The sequence below is a fragment of the Pan paniscus genome, chromosome 2 (genome assembly GCF_029289425.2).
Source record: "Pan paniscus chromosome 2, NHGRI_mPanPan1-v2.0_pri, whole genome shotgun sequence".
In the NCBI taxonomy this organism is placed as follows: domain Eukaryota; kingdom Metazoa; phylum Chordata; class Mammalia; order Primates; family Hominidae; genus Pan; species Pan paniscus.
Genome location: NC_085926.1, coordinates 63800674 through 63827471, shown reverse-complemented (window position 1 = coordinate 63827471; position 26798 = coordinate 63800674). Strand labels below are relative to the sequence as shown.

At 39.7% G+C, this 26798-nt stretch overlaps 1 protein-coding gene across 1 annotated transcript in view; it reads right to left on the bottom strand.

Annotated features, from left to right (window-relative positions):
- ATXN7 (ataxin 7) overlaps positions 1-26798 on the bottom strand; it is a 137482-nt gene that overhangs the window by 94599 nt on the left and 16085 nt on the right. The window contains exon 2 of the mRNA XM_034956827.3: positions 8832-8930. The gene's annotated coding sequence lies outside the window, so the exon portion shown is untranslated. The remainder of the gene's footprint in view (positions 1-8831; positions 8931-26798) is intronic.

The following is a 26798-nucleotide window of genomic DNA, read 5'->3' as shown; positions in this document are numbered from 1 at the left end:
AGAACAAGACCCTGTTACAAAAAAAAAAAAAAAAAAGACAAGGAATGGAAAAGTTGGACCAATATTCAGCTATAAAAGGAAGTTGACTGTATAGAGTTCTAGTGTACTGCGTCAGCTACCATAAAATGCAGGTTAAACACATTGTTAAACATAATTTCCCATGTACCTTTGTACTGACAATGCTGTAAATATCACCATTTTTGGGGGCTCAGCCATTAAGAGCGTGGGTTCTAGGGCCTATCTGCCCAGGCTGAATCCCACTTCTACCACTACGAGCTGTGTAACTCTGGGGAAATCACTTAGCCTCTCTGTGCATATTTCTACATCTATAAAATGAGTAAAACAAGAGTAACTACTTTATGAAGAACATTAAGAAATTTACAGTGCAAAAAAGCACACTGTGTCAGCTATTACTATTAGCACCATGCTTGTCACATAGTAAGCCCTAATTCTATGTACGCTATACTATCAGACCAATCTTGCTGGATTATGGCTTTAGCCATGTTAGTGATTGCTCTAACATTTTTAGGGGCTCCCCACTGACAGATAAAATAAATAAGAACTTCTCTCCTAGCATTCAAGGTCCTCTATAGTCTGCCCTTGCCTCAGCTCCACCACTTCTACACTGTTCAGTTGCCTCCTGCAGGTAGTCTATGGTCCAGCCCAAATGACAAATTCAGAACTTCAAACATGCCCCCACCCCAACCCCATCCAACTCCCAGTTCCCAAGCCTTTGCTCATATAGGCCACTCCATCTTTAACAGTTTCCCTCCCTTGGCAGAAATCCTGCTATTCAATCAAAGTTCTTCCACAAATTCCATTTCTTTAACAAACTCTTTCCTGAACCCTCTCACTAAGCACATGGGAACTCATCCCCACCTCTATATCACAGGACTTTATGGATTCAGAGTTAAGAGTATATGCTCTGAAATCAAGGTGACAATGAGACATACATTTAGTCTCCCAGAGATCAACAGTTTGCATTCCCAACATAAGGGTGTTATTTAGAACCTGGAACCCACTTTCCCACAAACCATAAGACGAGTTGTAACCATGTCTCCAAATTGGTCAGCAAAATGCCTTTGGGGTGAAACCTAGGACCAACAATGCAGGTGTGTTAGTATAAGAGGGAAGGAACAACACAAATGCTTCTTCCTCCTTTCCTCAGCCAAGGTCCAGCTCTAAGCAAAGCTCTCCTTTTCTTGGTAGAGGTAAAGGCCTGCAGATTTAACTATTTTTCACTAATGTGTATGAATGACTATGAATGAATACAGTTATCTGTCCTCCTCTCCTCCCAAGTACACATTCAAAGAAATATAAAGGGTAAGACCTTACCCCAGATGACTTCTAGGTGTACTGGTTCATAAACCTTTCTTCCTAGAAACACACAATTACTAACTACACTCTTATGGCCATTCTGATTTTAAATGACATCATCTATGGCTCAAGACAAATATTTATTTTCACCAATTTAATCTTTTATTTTAACCAATATTCTCTTTTGATCAACATAAAATTTTCAAGACCTGGAGACCTTGATCCTCTGTCCACTTCCTACTATGCCCCCACGTCTACATCAAGGTGTTCTAAGTGAAGGAACTTCAGGAGTAGAAAAGGGGAACCAAAACAAAATTGCTCCTGGTGAGAAATCTGCCTTTCCTGCCTTCCAGAGCTTGCTCCATCTCTTCGGAAAACCGGTATTTTCAAAAAGCATGAGGATTTTTCCAAATGGTTTCTGGGGCAGTGGCAGCAAAGCAGCAATCACAAGCAGGCATTTAGTGGGTTGGAATCTGACTTATCAGGTATTTCTTTTTAAAAACAGAGCCAAGGCCGGGTGCGGTGGCTCACACTTGTAATCCCAGCACTTTGGGAGGCCGAGGCAGGCAGATCACGAGGTCAGGAGATCGAGACCATCCTGGCCAACATGGTGAAACCCCGTCTTTACTGTAAATACAATAATTAGCTGGGCGTGGTGGCACGTGCCTGTAATCCCAGCTACTCAGGCAGCTGAGGCAGGAGAATCTCTTGAACTAGGGAGTCAGAGGTTGCAGTGAGCCCAGATTGTGCCACTGCACTCCAGTCTGGCGACAGAATAAGACTCCGTCTCAAAAAAAAAATTAAATTAAATTAAATTAAAAAAGAATGAAAACAGAGCCAAATGGGTAAATTGAACTTCATCAAAATTAAACTTCTGTGCTTCAAAGGATGCCATCAAGAAAATGAAAACCCACAGAACCTACACATTTTTGCAAATCATATATCTGATAAGGGACTTGAACTAGAATGTAGAAAAGAAAGAACGCAGCCCAGTAAATTAACAACAACAACAAAAAAAGAAGGTCAATATCATTAGTCATTAGGGAAATGCAAATCTAAATCAGAGATACCACCTCTCACCCACTAGGATGGCTGTAATAAACAATAACAACAAAAGAACAGAAAATGAAGAGTGTTAGCAAGGATATGAAAAAACTGGAATCCTCATACATTGCTGGCAGGAATGTAAAACAGTGCAGCCATTGTGGAAAACAGTGGTAGTTACTCAAAAGGTTAAACACAGAATTAGCATATAATCCAGCAATTCCACTTCTAGGTATACACTCAAAAGAACTGAAAGCAGAGACCTCAGATACCTGTGCACTAATATTCATTAGCAGTGTAATTCCTAAAAGCCAAAAGGTGGAAACAACCCATATGTACATCAACAAATGAATAAACAAATTGTGATATATCTCTACAAAGAATATTATTGCCAGGTGCAGTGGCTCACACCTATAATCCCAGCACTTTGGGAGGCCAAGCCAGGCAAATCACGAGGTCAGGAGTTCAAGACCAGCCTGGCCAAGATAGTGAAACCCATCTGTCCTGAAAACACAAAAAAATTAGCCGGGCATGGTGGTGCACGCCTATAGTCCCAGCTACCTGGGAGGCTGAGGCAGGAGAATCGCTTGAACCTGGCGGCGGGGGGGGGGCGGGGGGGGCTTGTGGTGAGCCAAGATCGTGCCACTGCACTCCAGCCTGGGCAACAGAGCGAGACTCCATCTCAAAAAAAAAAAAAAAAATTATTCAGCCATAAAATGAAGCACTGATACATGCTCCAACATGAATAAATCTTGAAAACATTATGCTAAATGAAAGAAGACAAATAGGTCACATATTATTTGATTTCATTTAGGTGAATTATCCAGAATAGGCAAATCCATACAGACAGAGAGCAGATTAGTGGTTTCCAGAGGCTGAAGGAAGAGAAGATGGAGAGTGACTGCTTAGGAATGCGATGGGGTCTCCAATGTGGGTGCTAAAAATGTTTTTGACCTAGATAGAAGAAACAGTTATACAATCAATACTGTGAATACACTAAAAACCATTAAATGTACAGTTTAAAGGGGTAAATTTATGGCATTTGAATTACATCTCAATAAAGCTATTCTTTAAGCCAACATTAAAACTTGGAAAATTTCACAAAAAATTCCAGATTGACTTATCTTGAAAAAATCCTAAGTAAAATCTGACACCACCAGCCACAGCATTCCTCATAGGAACATGAGTTGGAGATGAAGCTGGTCCTGGAACCCATCTCTGCCACCACCTAACTCTGGACGTTGGCAGGATAATTTTTTCATCTGTACCTCAGTTAGCTCCTCTGCAAAAGGAAGATAACAATAATATCTACCTCATCAGCTTATGAAGAGTCAATAAATTAATATGTTCAGAATAGTGCCTGGCACATATTAAGTGCTCAGTGTGTTAGCTACTTTCACATTTTATAACAATTCATCCTCTAATAGAGGTATGTGGCCGTTACTTTTCAACTTTTTGTTTGTTTTTACAAATAAAATAGCATATAATGTAATGGTCCAAAAGAAAGAAGTGCAATGACAGCCAAGATAAACATTTTCTAAAGAAACATGCAAAAAATACTATGAATCATATGGTGCCTTTTTTTTTTTTTTTTTGAGACAGAGTCTTGCTCTGTTGCCCAGGCTGGAGTGCAGTGGCGCAATCTTGGCTCACTGCAAGCTCCACCTCCTGAGTTCACGCCATTCTCCTGCCTCAGCCTCCAGGGTAGGTGGGACTACAGGCGCAAGCTCGGCTAATTTTTTTGTATTTTTAATAGAGACGGGGTTTGACCATGTTAGCCAGGATGGTCTCAATCTCCTGACCTCGTGATCCTCCCACCTTGGCCTCCCAAAGTGCCGGGATTACAGGCGTGAGCCACCGTGCCCGGCCCACATGTGCCTATTTTTGTGAAAAAGTGATGATGATGATGATAAGTCTATGCAAAAAACAATCTAGATAACTCTAGATTTACCATATGAGAAGCAAGGAATTAAAGAATTAAAGATGCTTTAATTCTTTAAACTTAAAGGAACTTTTTATTAGCATATATATTTATATAATGTTTAGATTTTTTATCAACATAGTTTTATATTCAGGATGATTATTTTAAAAGATGATTATCCTTTTATAAAGTTTTTTGAAGAAGAAGAAACTCTAAACTAATATTGAAACTTCTGTGAGATTGTCACAAAACTCTGTTAGGTGAGTAGCAACAGCACGGACTGATAAAACTACAAGTCACTTCCTTTGCTTGAAACTTCATCTTTAGCTGGGATTCCCAGAGCACCAACCTCTCCTGAGTTTCCTTCTTCCTCATGGAGTATATGGTGCTATATTTATAGCTGCTAAACTCCTTAGCCAGTCAATATCTTTCAATATCTAGCCAAACCTTTTCCCACCCTTAGCATCCACCGCTCCCCCTTACAAAGACTCCACTCTAGCTAAACCACCTTCTCATGTCCAAGACATAAAGTACACATTTCTGAAAGTCTTTCTAAATGCCATTATTTTTTAAATACAACTCACATAACTGAAATTCACCATTTTCACCATTTTATTATTTATTTACTTTGAGACAGGGTCTCGCTCTGTTGCCGAGGCTCAAGTGCAATCCAGCTGGTGCAATCACGGCTAACTGCACCCTCAACCTCCAAGACTCCAGTGATCCTCTCACCTCAGCTCCCAAGTAGCTGAGACTACAAGCGCATGCCACCACGGCTAGCTAATTTTTGTACTTTTTTTATAGAGACGGGGTTTCAAATGTTGCCCAGGCTGGTCTCAAACTCCTGGACTCATGTAGTCTTTCTGCTTCACCCTCCCTAAGTGTGGATTTACAGGTATGAGCCACTGCAACTGGCCTTTAACCATTTTAAGTGTGCAATTTGATGACATTTAGTACATTCACAGTGTAGTACAACCAACATTACTATCTAGTTCCAGAACATTTTCATCACTCCAAAAGGAAACCCTGTATTCATCAAGCAATCACTGCCCACATTCCCTCCCCAACCCCCGAAAACCACATCTGCTTTCTGTCTCTATGGATTTGCCTATTCTGAATATTAAATGAAACCACATAATATGTGGTCTTTGTGTTTGGTTTCCTTCATTTAATAAAACGTTTTCAAGGTTTATCCATGTTGGAACATGTTATCAATACTTCCTTCTTTTTTATGGCTAAATAATATTCCACTGTGTTATACACACACACAATGGAATACTATTCAATCTTTAAAAAGAAGGCAATCCAGCCAGATATGGTAGCTCACAACTGTAATCCAAGCACTCTGGAGGGAAGGCCAAGGTGGGAGAAACACTTGAGGCCAGGGTTCAGGAGTTCCAGACTAGCCTAGGACACATAGCGAGACCCCTATCTCTATTTTTGTTTTTTTTTAAAGAGAACTCCTGTCATTTGCAGCAACATAGATGAACCTGGAGGATATTATGTTAAGTGAAATCAGCCAGGCCCAGAAAGACAAACAGCACACAATCTCACTTATATGTGGAATCTTAAAAAGTTGAATTCATAGAAGTAGAGAATAGAATGGTGGTTACCAGAGGACAGAGGTGAGGGGTTTAGGGAAAGTTAGTCAAAAGGTACAAAATTTCAGTTAGGAAGAATGAGTTCAAGAACTCAGCTGCAAAACATGCTTACTATAGTTAATAACAATGTATTGTATTCTTGCAAATTGCAAAGAGACTAGATAAAGGTTCTCACAACCAAAACATAAGTATGAGAAGTAATGCCTACGTTAATTAGCTATTAAATTAGTTAATTTAAGCCATTCCACAATGAATACATATTTTAAAAGAATACATTGTACATGATAAACATATCCAATTTTTACTTGTTAATTAAGAAAAAAAGGTAAGTGCCAATTCAATGGCAGGGATATTTGTCCTTTCGATTTACTAATTTATCCCCAGTGACCATAAGAGAACATAGCACATAGGTTGGCACCCAATAAATGTTTGTTGAATGAACAGATATCGGGCCTACAATCTGCTGCTGAGAAGGGATTGCCACATTACATGGATCATGGACCGGATGGTTTCTCACAGTTCCACCTGGCTCACTTTATTGCCCTCTCTGGTCTCTCTGGCCTCTACAGACTTTTGAACTTGTGCCTCCTCTTCTTTCTCTGCTTCTTGGTCACTTACTTCCTGGCATCATATTAATCTTTTCATTGGTATAATATTCAAAAAAGCATTAAGTCATTACTGCAGTCCATGTAAATCACCTCCTATTCTTCTCCTTTTCCTCCCAGGGACAATCCCCATGCACACAGTAGAAACTCCATAAACAGGCACTAAAGACCTCCTCTGGCATTCTGCCAAACATGTTTCCTCTTAACTTCTCCCCATACCCTTCCATTGTCAGTGATTGGACACCACACAGGAAAGCCTGTTTCTCTCTTCTCTGGCACCTTGCAGACATGATACAATGAACAACATTCAACGTGATGACTTCAACGATCACTGAAAGATATCTCTGCATTATGGCCCTTCAGCTTTAGTCCAGAACATTTTAAGAGACTGTTTTTAAGGTGGAGACTTCATAGCTCCCCAAACTCTTGTTCTTTCAAACATCTCAACAGTACTAAAACACTTTTTGTGAAGTTGTTTCAGATTGGTAATGGTAAAAATATTATCTTTTACGTGTTGTCTGAAATGCTACCATTTTTGCTACAGTTGCCTAAAACCTGATTGTGGCATCACATTTGTTGCCTAAGTATGTAAGATAATTGATTCCAGAGGCTGAAACTCCTTTCGTCTTCCTTGTTTCGATTCTGTTGTTTCAGTCTTTAATGACTCATCTTAAACTGCACCTTAACTTAAAGGTTATCTCATTCCTTTCAGAAGTAGGAGAATAATTTTGTTGTTGTTGTTGTTGCTTGTTTTTTAACATAGGGTCTTGCTGCCGCTGGGGCTGGTGTGCAGCAGCATCATCATGGCTAACTGCCGCCTCAAGCTCTTGAGCTCAAACCATCCTCCTGCTGCAGCCTCCTGAGTAGCTGGGACTATACACATGCACCACTGTGCTTGGCTAATTTTTAAAAATTTTTTTAGGCCGGGCGCAGTGGCTCACGCGTGTAATCCCAGCACTTTGGGAGGCCGAGGAGGGCAGATCGCGAGGTCAGGAGATCGAGACCATCTTGGCTAACACGGCGAAACCCCGTGTCTACTAAAAATACAAAAACAAAATTAGCCGGGCGTGGCGGCAGGCGCCTGTAGTCCCAGCTAGTCGGGAGGCTGAGGCGGCAGAATGGCGTGAACCCAGGAGGCGGAGCTTGCAGTGAGCCGAGATGGCCCCACTGCACTCCAGCCTGGGCGACAGAGCAAGAATAGGTCTCAAAAAAAAGAAAAAAAAAATTTCTAGAGTTGGGGGTGTAGCTATGTTGGCCAGACTGGTCTCAAACTCCAGAGCTCAAGCAATCCTTCCACCTCAGCCTCCCCAAGTACTGGGATTACAGGTGTGAGCCACTGTACTCAGCCCTTTTTGTTTTTTTAAATCAAAATTCCTCCAGGAATTTCCTGCTTCATATTATGTGAAACTTCACCACTATCCTCCCAAAACAGTAAATGTACAATGGTGGACATGCAGTGAGAAACAACATTAATGTGCCAGGCGTTGGTGGCTCATGCCTGAAATCCCACCACTTTGGGAGGTCAAGGCGGGTGGATCACTTGAGGTCAGGAGTTCGAGACCAGTCTGGCCAACATAGCAAAACTCCGTCTCTACTAAAATACAAAAATTAGCCAGGTGTAGTGGTGCACACCTGTAGTCCCAACTACTCAGGAGACTGAGGCACAAGAATCACTTGAACCTAGGAGGTGGAGGTTGCAGTGAGCCACGATCACGCCACTACACTCCAGCCTGGGTAACAGAATGAGACTCTGTCTCAAAAAAAAGAAAAAAAAAAAAAGACACTCCATTAATGATGGCTGCTATTTTTGTAATGATCAGAGACTACTCATTACCACAGAGCTGTCTGTCAGCCTGGGCAAAGGCAATGGGCCCAGAAAGTGTTCCTGAAGAACGCTTGCCTGTTTTACAATCTTGCTGAGGATCTTCCCTGCCCTAAGCAGCTGGGTCTACATTACATGGAAAGACAAGAAAACAGGAGCTGGGGGAATGGTGCTGGAAAGAAACAAGAGCACACTTTTGGATAACTTCCAGAAAAAAGTGGGTATAGACTGGGAAAGAAGGAGGATTCTATAACTAAAGTCTTCCTGCAATTTTAACAAATTTGGAGGGGATGCTATTTAGCAGTTTTTGTGTTGAGAAACAAACACCTAATAATATCATACTCCTAAACTCACTGTCATTTTATTTTTCTAAGATCATATTCAGGATTACATTTAACACTTGAGATCTTACACAGATGCCTTAAAATAAACTATCATCCTTTGGTAGAACTCAAACTCTATTATAACTGGAAGCATTATATTTATTCAACTGTGTTTGCGATATCAGAACAGCCAGTTACCTTTTCTTTGGAGGGTAGGCCAAAAATCCTGATCAATTTACCAATGGATCTTCATCTGCTGCAATTGTGAAAGCTCGTTCGTCTTAATTCTGTTCAGATCTGCAAAAACAGAAAAAAGGCAAATGGATGAAACAGTGGATGGACAAAGCTAATCAGAAACATACAATCTCATTGGTTGCCAGATATTCCAAAATTATATGTGCTTTGAGATGTCAAACTGTTAAATTTCAAGACATTTTACCAATTTTACTACAAATGTGATTTTTTTTTTACAATGAACTTAATTGGCTATAGTTACAATAAACCAAGAACAAATGACTATTCAATATGTACACAGAGTTAGCCTCCTGGGGCTTAAAATCATTGTATATAATTTGCACTAATGAGTTTCCACTTAATTTTTAAAATGGCGATTCAGAAAGCCTGCTCCTATGAAACTTGTCAAATCACAGATTTTAAAAACACAGATTGAATGAGATTATTATTTGGAGAGCTCACGCTGTCGTTCTTTATCATTTCAGCAGTTTATAAAAGCAATTTTTAATACTTCAACAGGTAACAATTCAATTAAACCATCTTAATAAAAAGCACAAGGAAACTATGTGCTCCATTATCTTCATAGTTGTGTGCATATATTTCAGGTAAAATGTGGTAACTTTTTAATTAATTTGTGGAGGAGCAATGAGTTAAGGAGTCAATAAATTACAGATTAACAAACCAAAGTTAGAAAATAAGCTGGTCTTCAAATCTCACATGCAGCAGAAGAGAAAAAGCGGCAAATATGGGCAATGACACAGCTATCGGGCAGATGTTGTCAAGGTATAAAGCACAAGACAGGCTGAGCTCACATGAAAAATTCACTACTCATATACTTCTCTCCCTATAATTCTCACTGGCTATAAAGCAAGATGTGGAGGAGGTAATAGTGCTTTGCTCAACTTTTATTTATTTTCATGTACTCTAAGATGGTAACCAAATATTCCTATGGCCTGAGATCCTAAGATACAAATAAAGCATCTCTGAAAATCAGTGGCTGAAATTATATGCCATGTTTTGAACATTTACTCATAATTATCTTTATTAGGTTTTAAGTTATTCCCAGGTCATACTGCTTCCCTCTCCCTTTTTAAAAGTGTCAATTTTATTCACTCAAAATGCTATTCAGTAATGCTTAAAATCATTCTCACAATCTTTATAAACCAGATGTTTCTCTTCAGATTTCTAATTCCTTCCCAGTCTCCTTTCTTTTAAAAAATTTCTCTGATTTCCATTTTAGTGCTCCTTTTCTGCCTTACTTCCAATAAAAGCTGTTTTCTTGTTCAACATGTCTGTCCTGAGCCAAAATGCATTTCTTTGAATCCTAAATACTTTATAGCTATGCAAAAATCATTCAAAGCTAATTACAAATTGTCATGATAGAGACAGTCAATAAAGATGTTATGTTCATGATAAGCATTCACCACCCTGATGGTGATTCCTTCAGAGTAGACAGAAGGTGAAGGCAGAACAACACCAGCATCAGATTAGACTCTGCACTTGATCTTATTTCACTACGTCAAGCCATTTTTCAATTTTCCATCTGGACACTGCTGCTATTTCTCCAAAGTATCCAAGGAAGTCATCAGATTCAGAATACTATGAAATCTCCTTCAGGATAGTTTTGGTTTTAAAAGAATTCATCACTTACTAGTCGCATACTGTAAAAATGCTTTATAGGAAATCCAATTCTTAGAGAAAAATGATAGCTGCAGTTACTAAAAATAAACATTTAAAAACAGAAACTTCTCTACTTAGAATAGGGGTCAAGAGCCTTTCTTTAGTATGGGAAAAAACCTATTACATGCTTGTATGTTTTCTCTCATTTGATCTTCCAATAACCCTGTGTTCAAAAGAGCTGTTACTATGATCTCCATTTTATTACTGAAGAAACAGATTGAGGAAGGTCATAATTTGCTCAAGATTACCTAGCCAACAAGTGGTGTGAAACTGTAACTAGAATCCGGGCCTTTGGTGATATTTAGTTCCCTTTCCAGTACACCAAACTGCCTCAATGGCAACTTAATTTTGTTTTGCAAAGAGAAATAGTTAAAAAGAAATCATTTTAAATAGACTTGGAAAATTTTCTTACAATCATTAAACTTGATACCTTTTATTCATTCAACAACTACTTTGTAATAAGCATTCAATAAATATAATTTTAAAAAAGATTTATTTAAATGATGGCCAGTTAGCAGTGGGAGAGAAAGAAAGAAGACCTAACTTGAAGCATAAATTTATTTACTTTTTTTTTAAGGGGGAGGGAGATTATAGAAGATATCTTTATCCTACAGGAGCTCCCTAGCCTATGTTGACCCTTTTTTCTAAGCACTAAGTAATTCTCAACTCCATGCCAAGTCATACTTGTACTATGGGGCTACAAACTACTTACTCCCATCTTTGTCAAAGCTGGACACACGACACAAACTGAGACAGTCAATGTGTTCTTCTTAGAAGGAGAAATTGAGATGAAGAGGGTCTAGTTTGGTGGAGGCTGCAAGCTACCTCTAAGTGCTCTCTCAGTCTATAGGAAAGAGTCAGCAAAGAGAGAATGAAAGAATGAATGTGCTGCTCAGAGTGAATCTGACCCCAGAGGCCACTTATCTCCCGTTTCCCCCAGGAGAAAAAACAAGAGAGAGAGAGACAGAGAAAGAGAGAGAGAGACAGAGAAACAAGAGAGAGACAGAAAAGAGAGAAAGAGAGAGAGAGAGAAAGGGAGAAAGGAAGAAAGGAAGGAAGAAAGAAAGAAAGAGAGAGAGAATCTCTGCCTGGGAGTGTTCTTGGGCTTTCCTGTTACTGCCATAGCCCCTGAGTGGCCCAAAGCACTTCCTTCCCTAGGTTCCCTAGGGTTCTAAGAATCCCCTGGCATCTAGGGTAAGTGCCCCCGCCCCCACCTTTTAATGAGCTTATTTTTTTGAACTGATTTGTGATAACTGCAACAAAAAATGATCTTGTCCAAGATAGTAAAAAAACGTATTTTAAAAGTAGAGCTATCACCAGAATGTGTTATAAAAGAATATACTGCAGAAGGCCGAAGGGTTCAGAAACACCCCATCATTCATTTTAAACAGAGAAAAGCCTACAATGCTACATGGGCAGTGTTATATTGGCTTTTACAGGGAAAATGGCTTATTTTCTAGGAGTAACATTTCTGTGTTCTGTTAAGATTCAGAACTTTGTGGCAATTTAAGGCATAATCTGAATCACCTCTTGTTATGTCATCCAGTGTGTCAAAATTAAGCACAAACCTACTAATCACAATAAATGAAAGAAAAAAGGCTAAACCAAGTCAGTCTTGTTTTTAACAGTATAAACTTAAATTCTTAACTTCTAGGCAAAATCGCCAAGCTTTAACGTGAGACTGCCACCCTAGGTTCTTGGAGAGGGCATAAGAGGGAAGAAAAGGAGCCAGAGAAATTAGTCCTACAAGGAAAGCACAAAGAGTTGTGATCTTATAAATTCAGAGCTTGTTGGGGGAGGAGGAGGAGGGAGAGAAAACAACAACAACAAAAACAACCTGAAACCTTGAAGGCTGACTCCAATCTCTCCATTCTAGATATGTAAAGACTGAAAACCAAGAGAGATTTATCTCAGCTGGTTTATTTATTCAATAAAAATATGTTGAGGCTGGGGCACAGTGGCTCATGCTTGTAATCCTAGCACTTTGGGAGGCCAAAGCAGGAGGACTGCTTAAGTCCAGGAGTTCAAGACTGCTTGAGGAAGGGTGAGACGCCGTCTCTACAGAAAATTTTTAAAAACTAGCCAGGCATGGTGGTGCATGCCTGTAGTCCCAGTTCCTCAGGAGGCTTAGGCAGGAGGATCACTTGAGCCTGGGAAGCTGAGGCTGCAGTGAACCATGATCATGCAACTGTACTCCAGCCTGGGGCAAAAGAATGAGACTCTACCTCAAAAACAAAACAAAACACATTGAGAATGTGCTCCATGCCAAGTACTGTGTCTGGCACTAGAATTGGCAGTGTTATTCAGCTGAGCCACCTAACTCCTAGGCTGTGCATTTTTCTCTCCATCTTGATACTCACTGCAAATGGAAAAGTCCACAGGCCTAAAATAGCCCACTTTTTTGTTTTCCATGGTGATCTTGGGGAAAACAATATGACTTTGTTGTTAATATTTAAAAGGCTGGAAGATTCATATAAAATTCCAAACTCCTGGTTTCTCTGGGAAAAATCTAAAAATCTGGCCACAGGGGCCAACTTTCCTGGAGGGGGATAACTGAATGAAGCTGTGTTGGGAGCTGCCCTTTGTCATTTGGCATGTAATTTCCAAAGTACTCAGCTGGCTGCATCACTTATTTTCCTTTCAGACCTGTCTCCTGTAGGTAGCCATGCTTGTGTCCCCAAAACTGTACTGTCTTCCTAATCTTTTCTTCCAAATGAAAATCGACCACCCAAACCCAAATTTTTTAAGCAGGTTACAAAAATGTTTAAACCAAGTTATATATAAACTGCAGACATATTCTCCAGAAATACAAATTAATATGGCATCTAGTTTACTCCCTCTCTTTGGACCCCAGTTCCACCTTGCTTTCACTCTCACAGGCTTTCTCCTTGGCAAAGCAAATTTAAGAATGAAACTCTATACACAACCTCTTTTTTCAATGGTGCTACTGTATTCCCCTCTTCAAGGGTTAGAGAGTTTTTCTACCTACTGAGCTACAGCCACTGCTCAGAGTTACTCCACTGAAGATCAAGTCAATGTGAAAACACACAAGTGGAGAGGGAGCCAAGGCCAATTGTGAGGAAGGGCTCCAGTAACTCTGGCCTGGGTTTCTTGAGTACATTTCAGCCACTGCAGTCAGTCCTAGGGCTTTCTCAACACTTCGTAGAACGCCTCATGTGGAGTCTTATTTTTAAAGGAGCCTCCATTTTCTAACAGCTTCTATTAGTATATACCTACACAATGTTCAGTCCCTCTGCTCTCTCCAAATATGTTCAATATAGCCATCCTTCACTCTTTTGCCATTTCAGGACACACAGTTCTCCCATCTTGAGCCTATCTCTCCCAGGCTTCACTGAGGTTAACTAGGTTCCCTCTTCTTTTAGCAAAGAAAGGTCAGCAAGGCATTTTTCTATCCATTATTTGTGACTACAGGGCACCATTTCACCATTAGCTACAAGAAAAGTAAAATATAAAATTCCCAGTAATTCTCCAATTTGTCATTGTGCAAAACCCTGATCAAGTCAGTAGATTTGAAAGTCAATTTATAAAAGCACATGACAATAATAATAGTAGTAGTAGCTGACATTTACTGAACACTTACCATGCGCCCAGTAATAAAAAGTAAGCCTTTTACATGCATCATTTCACTTAGTCCTCCCATCTATAACACAGGAACTCTTTCTGTGCTCCTTTATCAGAAAATTGAGGCTTGTGAGATGAGGCCAATAAAAGCTGAGGTAGTGCATGTTAGAGTTGAGCTTAAAACCATTCCCTCCACTGCAATACACCACAATTCCCACCTGTTTCTCCACACCTGTTGTTCATGCCTCCTTGAACTCCTTTCTTACTTTCCAAGTAACTCACATCTAGACTTCAAAACCCAGCTCAGATGAAACCTCATCAGGTCATCATGCCTACTGCCCTAGGTGGGCTTCCTGGAGGCTGGGTCTGCAACATTTCATTCTTGTATCCCTAGGGCCCAATGTTGTTAAGTGTTAATAAATGCCTGATGAATTGAATTGGATAAAATGGAACCACAGGTCCTGACGGCTACCCAGCCACTCAGGTTAATATGTGCCTGGAGTGGGATGCTATTGCCTTGCTAAGAACTTGCAATTAGGCCAGTGGAATAAAGAGCTGCTCTGGCATTTACCTTCACTCTCACCAGGCAAATTCACCTATAGACATCAATGCTAAGGAAGGGAGAAGGAGGGATAAGAGGCAAATTAAAGTCCAGTACTCCTGTTGACAGGAGTTGGGGTGTGTGTGTGTGGGTGTGTGGGTGTGTGTGTGTGTGTGTGTGTGAAGGAGTGATAAGAGGCAAATTAAAGTCCAGTACTCCTGTTGACAGGAGTTGGCGGGTGTGTGTGTGTGTGTGTGGTAGAGGTGTCTTTAAAGTTGACTGGGAGGAGGAAAGCCTGGGGAACAGAGAGAGTTTGTTCCCCAATAGTCTACCAGGGGAACGTTAATGTCCTATGACTGGCCTGGGGTTACAAAATTCTAAAATTCATATATGTGTCCTCAGTCAAGTCATTCTTTGCTAGTCTAGCATGGTCCCTTAGGATAGATGTTAAATAAATGAACAGCTAGCACGCGTTTTACTCTGAGGCCATACTTATCAACACTACCAATAAGAACAATTTTCGCTGAGTGCTTAACTTGGATCAGACCCTCTGCTAAACTCTGTACATGCACTGTCTTGTTTAATCTTCACCACAGCCCTACAAAGAATACTTGTAAGTGAGGAAATGCAGGTCTGTAACAGATAAATGGCTTCCCAAAGGTCACTTAGCAAATGACTGACAGTAAGGGCAGTGGCTAGTGGGATAAATGTAGTTTTCATTAATAATGCTCGTACAGTTTTTAATTATTCTACCCACCTCTTTAAATATTACCTCCTAAATACAGGCTGAGCAGCACACAACAAATTTCACTCTTCTCTAAAAGATCCAGGGAAAATGCTTCCACTTCTACTAAGCCTTTGTAAATACTATTTGTGATAGAGATTGCCAATAGTCACCTATATTTACATTCTCTGCCTGAGCACATAGTTTGCCTAAATTTCCCAATATTCATTGCAGTAAGGTAGAGACATGTGACTGAATCCAAAATGTGAACAAAAATGTTGTGTAAGCCAGGTGTGATGGCTCACGCCTGTAATCCCAGCACCTTGGGAGGCTGAGGAGGGAGGATCCCTTGAGGCCAGGAGTTCGAGATCAGCCTAGGCAACACAGCGAGACTCCATCTCTATGAAAATTAAAATAAATAATTAGCCAGGTGTGGTGTCTCACACCTGTAGTCCCAGCTACTTGGGAGGCTGAGGCAGGAGGATCACTTGAGCCCAGGAGTTCAAGGCTGCAGTGAGCTATGACTGTGCCACTGTACTTCAGCTAGTGCAAAAGAGCAAGACCCCATCTCTTAAAAGAAAAAAAAGTGCTGGGGCCAGGCACAGTCGCTCGTCGCTCACGCCTGTAATCCCAGCACTTTGGGAGGCTGAAGTGGGCAGATCACTGAGATCAGGAGTTCCAGACCAGCCTGGCCAACAAGGTGAAACCCCATCTCTACTCAAAATACAAAAATTAGCCAGGCGTGGTGCTGCGTGCCTGTAGTCCCAGCTTCTCAGGAGGCTGAGGCACAAGAATCACTTGAACCCGGGAGGTGGAGGTTGCAGTGAGCCGAGATGGTGCCACTGCACTCCAGCCTGGGTGACAGAGCAAGACTCCGTCTCAAAATAAATAAATAAATAAAATAAAATAAAATAAAATAAAATAAAATAAAATAAAATAAAATAAAATAAAAAAAGAAATGTTGGGTGCCCCACTTCTGGGCTAGGCCCATACAAACCTCTCTGGCTTGAGCTTCAGTCTCTCCTACCCTCTGTTGGTCAAATGGAAAGGGCTCCAAGTACTTACAGGAGGGCAGAGCCACACAATTTCACTCCTGAATGACTGGGGGAATCAACACACTCTGAGCCTCCTTGCCAACACACTCTGAGCTTAAACAAGAAATAAACATTATATTGTGTTAAGGCACTGGGATTTTGGGTCATTATAGCAGTTAGCCTACTCTTATAAAGTATTCTTACTATCGTCATAATTTTCATTACCAACAGCAACCGCTACAATTTATTGAAGGTATACTAAGTAGTAGGCATTATATTAAGTCTTTTATATACATTATTTTATTTACTTCTACGAGGTAGCAAAATCATACAGATAACAAAATCAAGGGTCAGAGATCAGTAATCATTTCCTCTTCCGAATATTAAAGCATTTACAATCTGAAAGATTTCAAAAATAATTATGTAATGCCTTGTTATACATGTTACATTGATGGGTTAAGCAGTTTAAGTCCTGTAGTTAGTCGATATTTTCCTTTAACTCAAAACTTGTTTCCCTCATTTGGATAAACAGCTAAGAGGAGAGGGGCTGGGTCTTACATGTCTAAATTCTGTATCATTTTACACACTGTCTCATGAATATACAAATTAATAGATATAATTATATTCTTTAAACCATTTCTCACAGGCATATATGCACTATGTCTCACTCTTTCTCTACTGTGTTTTGGTCAACAAACCCCTTGAGTAAATCTGACCAAGAAAATTGGCTTGCTACAAAGAGTTGCTTAGGATGCTGTTTATTTCAGATCCATAACTTAATGAGTATCATTAATGAAATTTTTCAATACTGCAGTTACATGCATGAATGAACATAAACACTTAGCAAAGTGGCTGGCATATAGCTGATGGTCAATAAATGATTGTTTCCCTTCTCCTCTATCCCAATAGCTACTTTAAGTACAATCATATGCTGCTTAAAGAAAACAAATGTGATCAAGGGAAAAATGTTAAGCTGGTAAGTAGAGGATGATTTTAATTACCAGGAATATTTTCCCAACTGGGAGGAAGACTATCTAAAATGTTAGGAGCTAGGGCCAAACAAAAATCATTTGCTAGTTGCAAGATTACCCTATTCATAAAAATCTGTGCTGACACAACCTCAGGAACATGAATTCTGGAGAAGCTGAGGAGCCAGTGCTTATTCACTGCCATGTGCTGCAGAATGGTATCCTGGGATTCACCTTCTATTTGCTCAGTGCTATAGGTTTGACCATGTGGCATTCCCTAGAGCCATGGTATCATTATTTGCAGCCAAACACTAACATGCCCTCCTATAGATCCTAGAATATTCTCCGTATTTTGTCAGAAAATAGTATACCAGCATCTGAAGATTTGATTTTTCTGAGGTTATTTCCAGCCCTTGCCTATCCATAGAACTCCATTTCCTACTTAAGACATTCAAAGAAGCTTAACATGATGCAGACACTTGATTTCGTATGGTGACATTCCACAATTCTGTGACATAAGCTTTACATTAGTTAATTAATGTAAATATTTCAACTGCTGTTCATTTAAATATCATGTTCCAAAAAGTCTCTCTCCTCTGAAGATTTCAAGATGAAATGGAGTACAAATATGGTCAGTTACTTTATTTGGTATAAACATTGGGACTTCTTATTCCTGCTCTTCATCAGTTGTAATATCTACTTTGTTGATAGGATGGACTTTTCCCAGGGTAATTTTCCCTTTAACATCAGGGTATCATCCTTAACAGCAGGCAATAAGGTTAATGCTATAATCAGCTATTACGTCGGCATATTCGACTTTAGCTGCTGTTCAAATATAGCAACACAGAGTATGGAACACCCAAGCTAGAAATATATGGTCTTAAAAATTAGTGAATCAAACTCTGGGTAACAACTTTAAAAAAATAAATATTCGTTTAAAAATTTTATCATATTCTTTTAAAAATAAAATTCTTTTTAAAATGCTAAGTGAAAAAAGCCAATTTTAAAAGATCATATTTATGTAACATTCCCAAAATGACAAATTTAGAGTTGGAGAACCGATTAGCAGCTGCCAGGAGTTAGGGACTGTGAGGATAATAGGAATGAATGTGGCTATAAAGGGGTAGCACAGGGGAGATCTGTTTTTTTTTATTTTTATTTTTGATACGGAGTCTCGCTCTGTCGCCAGGCTGGAGTGCACTGGCACGATCTCGACTCACTGCAACCTCTGCCTCCCAGGTTCAAGCGATTCTCCTGCCTCAGCCTCCCGAGTAACTGGGATTACAGGCACTTGACACCATCCCCAGCTATTTTTGTATTTTTAGTAGAGACAGGGTTTCACCATGTTGGCCAGGATGGTCTCGATCTCTTGACCTCAAGATCCACCTGCCTCAGCCTTCTAAAGTGCTGGGATTATAGGCATGAGCCACTGCGCCCGACCAAGATCTTTTTAGTGATAGAATAGTTCTATATCTTGATTGTGGTAGTGATTACACGAAAATACACATGATAAGATGACACAGAACCATATATGTACTTTAAGCCAATGTCAATGTCCTGGTTTTAATACTGCACTATAGTTAAGACATAATAAATGGGAGAAACTGGGTGAAGAATAACCGGGACCTCTCTGGACCATCTTTGCAAATTCCTATAAATTTATAATTATCTCAAAATAAAAAGTTAAAAAACAGCCAAAACCATGTTGAATTATAAACATATTCCACAGAATAATCTATTCAATTCATATTATTAAATAATATCCAAGCCTCTGTAAAAATCTCTTATCATCTGACTTTCCATTTTGTACATAAAGCAACTACTGATTATCTTGATGGGAGAAGAAGGGAGTGAAAATAGAGGTTTTAGAGTTGGTTTTGCTATCAGGATGCTTACTGTTCATAACACTGTCAGTAACAGAATATTCTGGCAGTCAATATCTGGGTATCTTACAAAGGAGTAGGTAGCACACAATACATAAAAAATAAAAACACGTATTTAAAGTTTCCTTATATCCTAAAATCTGTAAGATTTTTCCATTAAAAAAAAAAAAAAGAAGACAGAGGCTGAGGACAGCGATACACATCTGTAATCCCAGCACTTTGGGAAGCTGAGGCAGGTGGATCGTTTGAGACCTGCCTGGGCAACATGGTGAAACTCTGTCTCTACAAAAAAATACAAAAATTAGCTGGGTGTGGTGACACATGCCTGTAGTCCCTGCTACTTGGGAGACTGAGGTGGGAGGATCACTTGAGCCTGGGAGGTTGAGGCTGCAGTGAGCTGAGATAGTGCTACCATACTCCAGCCTGGGTGGCAGAGTGAGACCCTGTCTAGAAAAAATAATAAAATAAAATAAATAATGAAACAGAGATCCATCTAACAGATACTTTAAACATAATTTTAAAATGAAAAAATATTTTGAGGTTTCTATGTGCTAATCAAGATGTCACTGTGCATATGTTTATACGTAATTTCCAAAATATATTATTAGACTTATGTGACTACGAAACAATAGACTTTTTAAAATGTATACATGGCAATAGTTTCTACACTTCAAACATCTCTCTGGCTAAATTAATACAAATTTTTGCAATGTGCCAATAATAAATAAGAGACAAAAAGAATTTCGGAAGCTGGGAGATGCAAATTAAACAAAGCCAGTGTAAGTCATTTTCACTAGGTTTCAGACAGAGATCTTTTATCACTGGTTGAAATATAACATTCTGGCACTACATCACAAACATGCCCCCTGATTCCCTGTATCTCACACCTAACGGGCTCAATACCAGTTCGTCATGACTCTGAATCTAAAGAGACATTGGCAGCACTTCATAAATACCTTCCTGTTCGCTCCTTTCTATGGTGATGCAATTTGACCTACATTTCCAGTGCCCATTGAAACTTCATGGGAGGGGGAAGAGGAGAGTTTTTCATTTCTCCTACCCTCTGATTAACTAGGACAGCAAATGCCACTCAAGGGACTGCTACTGGGCAGAAGCAAAGGGGAAAAAAGTCATGCCAGTAGGAAACTCCACAGGAGGACATTTAGAAATACTGCATTCTCTGATTCTGCAAACAAACTGTCATGGCTTTATAAGACAACAGCACGGAAGAACTGCCCCACTTTACACCATAATAAGACCAGAACACTAAGGACTATTTTATTTACCTCAGGCTCCCTACGGGATGAAAATTAAACTTGAACTATAGACTATTGTCCTTGCCATAGTCTTTTTTAAAAATAAACTTTCAATTTTGGGATGACTTTAAATTTACAGAAAAGTTGCAAAGATTATACAGAGAGTTCCTGTAAACCTGACACTTGGTTTTCCCTATTGTTAACCTCTTATGTAAGTATAGTATCTTTGTCACAGCTAATGAACCAATACCAACATGTGATTATTTATTTTCCTCCAGCTTTAAGGCATGAGTGACAAAATTGTACAGTGTAAATATGATCTTTTATGTATATATTATAAAATAATTAAATCAAGCTAATGAGCATATCTGTCACCTCATCTTTTGGGGGGGTGAGAACATTTAAGATCTACTCTCAGCAATTTTCAAGTATACAGTATTATTAACTATAGTCACCATTACTGCATAACAGATTCCTAGAACTCATTCATCCTAACTGAAACTTGTACTCTTTGATCAACATCTCCCCATTTCCCTCACCACTCCCCCAACTCCCAGCCTCTGGCAACCATTATTCTACTCTCTGCTTTTGTGGTTCAATGTTTTTAGATTCCACATGTAAGTGAGATTCCTGCAGTATTTGTCTTTCTGTGTCTGGCTTATTTCACTTAATATCCTCCAGGTTCACCCATGTTGTCGAAAACGAGAGGATTTCCTTCTTTTTTAAAGCTGAACAGTCTTACATTATTTGCATATATACGCTGGATATCACATTTTCTTTTTTTTTTGTTTGAGACCCAGTCTCACTCTGGAGTATAGTGGCGCGATCCCAGCTCACTGCAAACTTCACCTCCCAGGTTGAAGCGATTCTCCTGGCTCAGCCTCTCAAGTAGCTGGGACTACAGGTGCATGCTACCATGCCCTACTAATTTTTTGTATTTTTAGTAGAAATGGGGTTTCACCATGTTGGCCCGGCTAGGTTGAACTCCTGGTCTCAAATGATTCACCTACCTTGGCCTCCCAAAGTGCTGGGATTACAGGCATGAGCCACTGTGCCTGGCCTAAATATCACATTTTCTGTATCCATTCATCCACTGATGGATACCAAGATTGACTCCATATCTTGGCTATTGTGAATAATGCTGCAATGAACATGGGAGTGCAGATACCTCTGTGACATACTGATTTCCTTTGGATATATATGCAGAAGTAGGACTGATGGGTCATATAGTTCCTTTCTATTTTTAATTTTTTGAGAAACCTCCATACTGTTTTTCATAATGGCTGTACTATAATTTACATCCCCACTACCAATGTACAAAGATTCCCTTTTCTCCACATACTAACCAATACTTGTTATCTTCTGTCTTTTTGAATAGCCATTCTAACAGGAGTGAGGTGATATCTCACTGTGGTTTTAACTTGCATGTCCCTGATGATTAGTGATATTGAGCATCTTTTCATATACCTGTTGGCCATCTGTACGTCTTCTTTGTCAATTCAGTTTCTTTCTCCTTTTTTAATTGGGTTATCTGTTTTGTTATTAAGTTGAGTTCCTTATATATTTTAGATATCAACCCTTTATCAGATATATGGTTTGCAAATATTTTCTCCCATACTGTTGATTGTCTTTTCACTCTGTTGACTATTTCCTTTGTTATACAGAAGCTGTTTTAGTTTGATGCAACCCCATTTTTCTATTTTTTGGTTACCTGTGCTTTTGGGGTGATATCCAAAAAGTCACTGCCCAGGCCAATGTCAGGAAGCTGTCTCTTTCCTCCCTTTTCATATTGCACTCTTTGGAAGGAAGTCACTAGGCACAGCTCAGACTTAAAAGATGGGCAGTGGGCTGGGCGTGGTGGCTCACAACTGTAATCCCAGCATTTTGGGAGGCTGAGGCAGGTGAATCGCTTGAGCCCAGGAGTTCAAGACCAGCCTGGGCAACATGGCAAAATCCCATCTCTATAAAAAATACAAAAAAAAAAAAAAACTAGCTGGGCATGGTGGCACACACCTGTAGTTCCAGCTACTCGGAGGCTGAGGTGGGAAGACACCTTGAGCCCAAGAGACAGAGGTTGCAGTGAGCTAAGATTGTGCCACTGCACTCCAGCCTGGGTGACAGATGGAGACCCTGATCCCCCCCAAAAAAATAAGAAAGAAAAAAAAAAAAGATTGGCAGTGATGTTCCATCTCCTTGAGAGAAGATTATCTGCATAAATCATTTGGAGTTCTTTTATATTAAAGATTTATCTATTCTCTCCCATTTGCTTATTTATCCAATCATTTATTTATACCAGTATGGCCTCATGGATATTTATGATTTTATATCACATATTATTTGTTTATATGTTTATATGAGCCTTTAAATATATATATACTGTATATTTTATATACATTCATTTTATATATTGGGTTACAATCTAATACTATGTTTTTTAGCTGCTCAAATTGTTCTAGGTTTGACCTTTGGGAGCTCTTTCAGTTGTTTCTTTGGTCCCTCTGACACACCCCATCATTGTGTGTGGGGAGAGAGTGAATGAGTGTGTGTGTGTGTGTGTGTGAGTGTGTGTGTGTGTGTGTGTGTGTGCGTGTTATTTTCTTACTTTCTGGAACTAGAAGATACTACAGGCTCATATTGTTTATTCCCTGTCTCAGGCACAGAATCTCCTTTTAATGGAGAATGGTATTAGAAACCAAGATCTGGACACTGGGTCTTAATGTTTGACACTTTAAAATTTCTACATGAACTACTTCTATAGTAAATGAATAAAATTATCTCTTCAAGTATCTTCCTTTTGTGGCATAAAATAATAAATCACAAAAAGGATGCTTGGTAATCAATCAAGCTTGGTAATCAGGCTACCATCTGACTTTCAGGTTTGACAGGGTAAATAAATATCCTAATCAAGCTCCCCCAGGAGAAAAAAATATTTTTTTTTTCTGTTGTTGGGGGAAACAAGAAGAAATCTAGAATTAAATGCTACTTGTTTGCTATTCTATGCAATAAGGTATCCTCTTTTCTCCCCTTAATACTAAATGATACTTCCTTGGTGTCAACTCTTAATTACCTGAGCTAAGGGTAAACAGAAATATCAATCAGATCTGGCTTTGAAATACACTCGTGATGACTTATGGCAGTTATACCTTCCTATTTATGTTTAAATAGAATAGTTACATAGGATTATTTAGGATAGTCACACCTATCTTATTTGCATATTTTAATGTTACAACTAGTTTTTTTTTTTTAATTGGGAATAAATGAATCAGCTGAACACAAACACTGAGCCTGGAGCTTCTTGAGCAGCAGGGGTACCTAGTGGGAAGTGAACAGATTTCTAGAGATAACTAAATTGCCCAGACTGGAGTTAATCCCATGCAACACACACTGGACAATTCTTCACCTCAGCCTTCAACCAACCATTAACCTGCAATATTAACAAATGGACTATGCTAATAAAATCTCTGGTGACCTCAGACTTTTTTAAAGTCTGGGGCCAGGATCTAATACTGCTTTTCTCTATCTTTTTTTCACTTGGTCTGATTCAGATTTATATTCAATAAACATTTACTGAGCCTCTACTATGCACCAGGCAGCACATCATGCCTAGTGCTTCCAATTAATCCAATAATGAGAAAAAATTAAGGGCCCTGTTTCCATTTTTCCCTTCCAGCAGAACTGCTGAAGTTGATGGAAGGTAAGCCAAGCCTTTACAATGCTGAAGGCTCAACAAGTTTTGGTGTCCATGTCTATAGCTGTCTAATAACACCTTAGAAAGAAAAGACCTCAACCTTTATCTGTAAAATAGATACTGTATAATCAAACCTACTTCTCAGGAAGAATGCATGGAAAACACAGTCCTGGCACACACCACGAGCTCTTTAAGTACTGGCTCATGTTCATATTATGCATTTCATCTATGTGTTCATCCTAAACACATCTAGGAAACACCAAAACCGCCTCATTAAGGTGTTCGTTGCCTTTTTTAATTGCCAGTTTTACTTTCTAAGATCCTAAAATCATGATCTTTAAAAATGTCAGCACCTATGTCCCAATCAACCTGTCTGATAAATAAACAACACATATTCATTTAAGAGGCCAGAGGTCAAGTTTGGTGGCTCACACCTGTAATCCCAGCACTTTGGGAGGCCAAGGCAGGTGAATTACCCTTAAGACAGCCGTTCAAGATCAGCCCGGCCAACATGGTGAAATCCGTCTCTACTAAAAATAAAAAAAAATTAGCTGGGCATGGTGGCACATGTCTACATTCCCAACTACTTGCGAGACTGAGGCACGAGAATTGCTTGAACCTGTGAGGTGGAGGTTGCAGTGAGCCAAGATTGTGCCACTGCACTCCAGCCTGGGTGACAGAGAAGACTCCGACCCAAAAAAAAAAAAAAAAAAAGAGTCAAAGGCCAGACTGGATAGGTCATATTAAAAACAATAACCGTTAATGTTGCCTAAAAGTTCATTTTATACCATGCACTGTGTAAATGTTGCACGACAAGCTGACAAGATAGATATTTTAACTATCTCTAATTTCCAGATGAGAAACAGGCTAGAGAGGTGAAGTAACTTGTGTAAGGTTGCCATCCATCTGGGTTAGGGAATCTGTCCCCAAAGGAAAACAGTAACAGCAGCAGCAAAATTATACTGCTGCAACTAAACATAAAAATCCATTCCTCACCTCACAATGCTGGTTCCTTTTCAAACACTGTCACACTGGGTGCAGCAGTAGAATGAAATTATTAGTTAAAATGTGTTCTTTGCTAGAGATGCAAACTGAGAGAAGGGCTTTGGATACTTCTGCCCCCAAGATGGACTCCAAATTGGGACTTCCTGCTTCCAAAGTATTTTCAACAAATAAAATCCATCAAGGACTCCCCACAGTGTTTAGCAGAAAGTAACTCCCTGGCCTAGCCTGGCCCAGCAGCCGGTAAGTCCCTTTACTTTACTCTCTGGCCCAACCTTGTAGTTCTTAGCCCTGTAGAATGCTCCAATCAAGCGGCTGGGTGCGGTGGCTCACGCCTGTAATCCCAACACTCTGGGAGGCCAAGGCGGGCAAATCACGAAGTCAGGAGTTCAAGACCAGCCCGACCAACATGGTGAAACCCTGTCTCTACTAAAAATATAAAAAATTAGCTGGGCATAGTGGTGGGCACCTATAATCCCAGCTTCTCAGGAGGCTGAGGCAGGAGAATCATTTGAACCCAGGAGGCAGAGGTCGCAGTGAGCTGAGATTGCACCACTGCACACCAGCCCAGGCGACAGAGCGAGACTCCGTCTCAAAAAAAAAAAAAAAAAAATGCTCCAACCACAATGAACAAGGCCAGTTTCCAGCACACTGAAAAGTTCTCTTAGAGTATTTGCACTTCTGGCTGCTTCTAGACCCAACTAACTTCTTCAGAAATCAGTTTAGAGGTCACTTATCTCTTCAAATAGGCAGAGTTAATCCCATACCGATTCCCTAAAATGGTTTAGGAGATTCCGAACCTACTCCCTCCTCAACCTCAGCATTCTCAGCATTGGTACTACTCAATCACAAAAAGGCATGGCTAAGAGTAATCCATTTTTTTGAATTAAACAGACCAGAGTTTAAATCCTGTTTTCTATTTTCAAACTATGTGACCTCAAGCAAATCTTTTCACTTCTCTGATGGGGTTTAACTGAAAAGATAATGCAAGTAAAGCACAGTCTGGCACATACTAACTGCTCAATAAATGATAGCCATTATCATCATTATTCCCATTCTACAGATAACAAATTGCGACTCCAAGAAGCGAACCACTAAAGGTCACACAACTGGTGAGTAGTAGGGGTTGGGTTGAAAGCAGTTCTTTTTCCCTTTTTTGCAAGTATCTATTGAGCGCCATGCTCAGCACTGAGGAGACAGCTGTGAAACAGACAGCAATGAACGCTGTTCTCATGGTGTTTACTTCTAGTAGGAAAGAAAGCCATAAAACCTTTACACAAATAAATTGAAAGAGTGCTTTGAATGAGAAGGGCGGCGTGTCTGAATACACAGGGTTTTAAAGCAAGTAACAAAGTCACTGAATTTTGTCTAGAAGGTCAGGGAAGGCTTCTGTGAAGAGGTGGCATTTAAAGGAGGCAAAAAGTTATGAGGGAGATGAGGATGGCAGCAAGCACCCCAGACAAATGAAATCTCAGTAGAAAAGACATTGAGGAAGAACGGCAAGTTCAAGGAATTAAAAAGCCAGAGCACTTGGTGAGACAGAAGATGCAGGCAGGGCCAGATCAGAGGACCA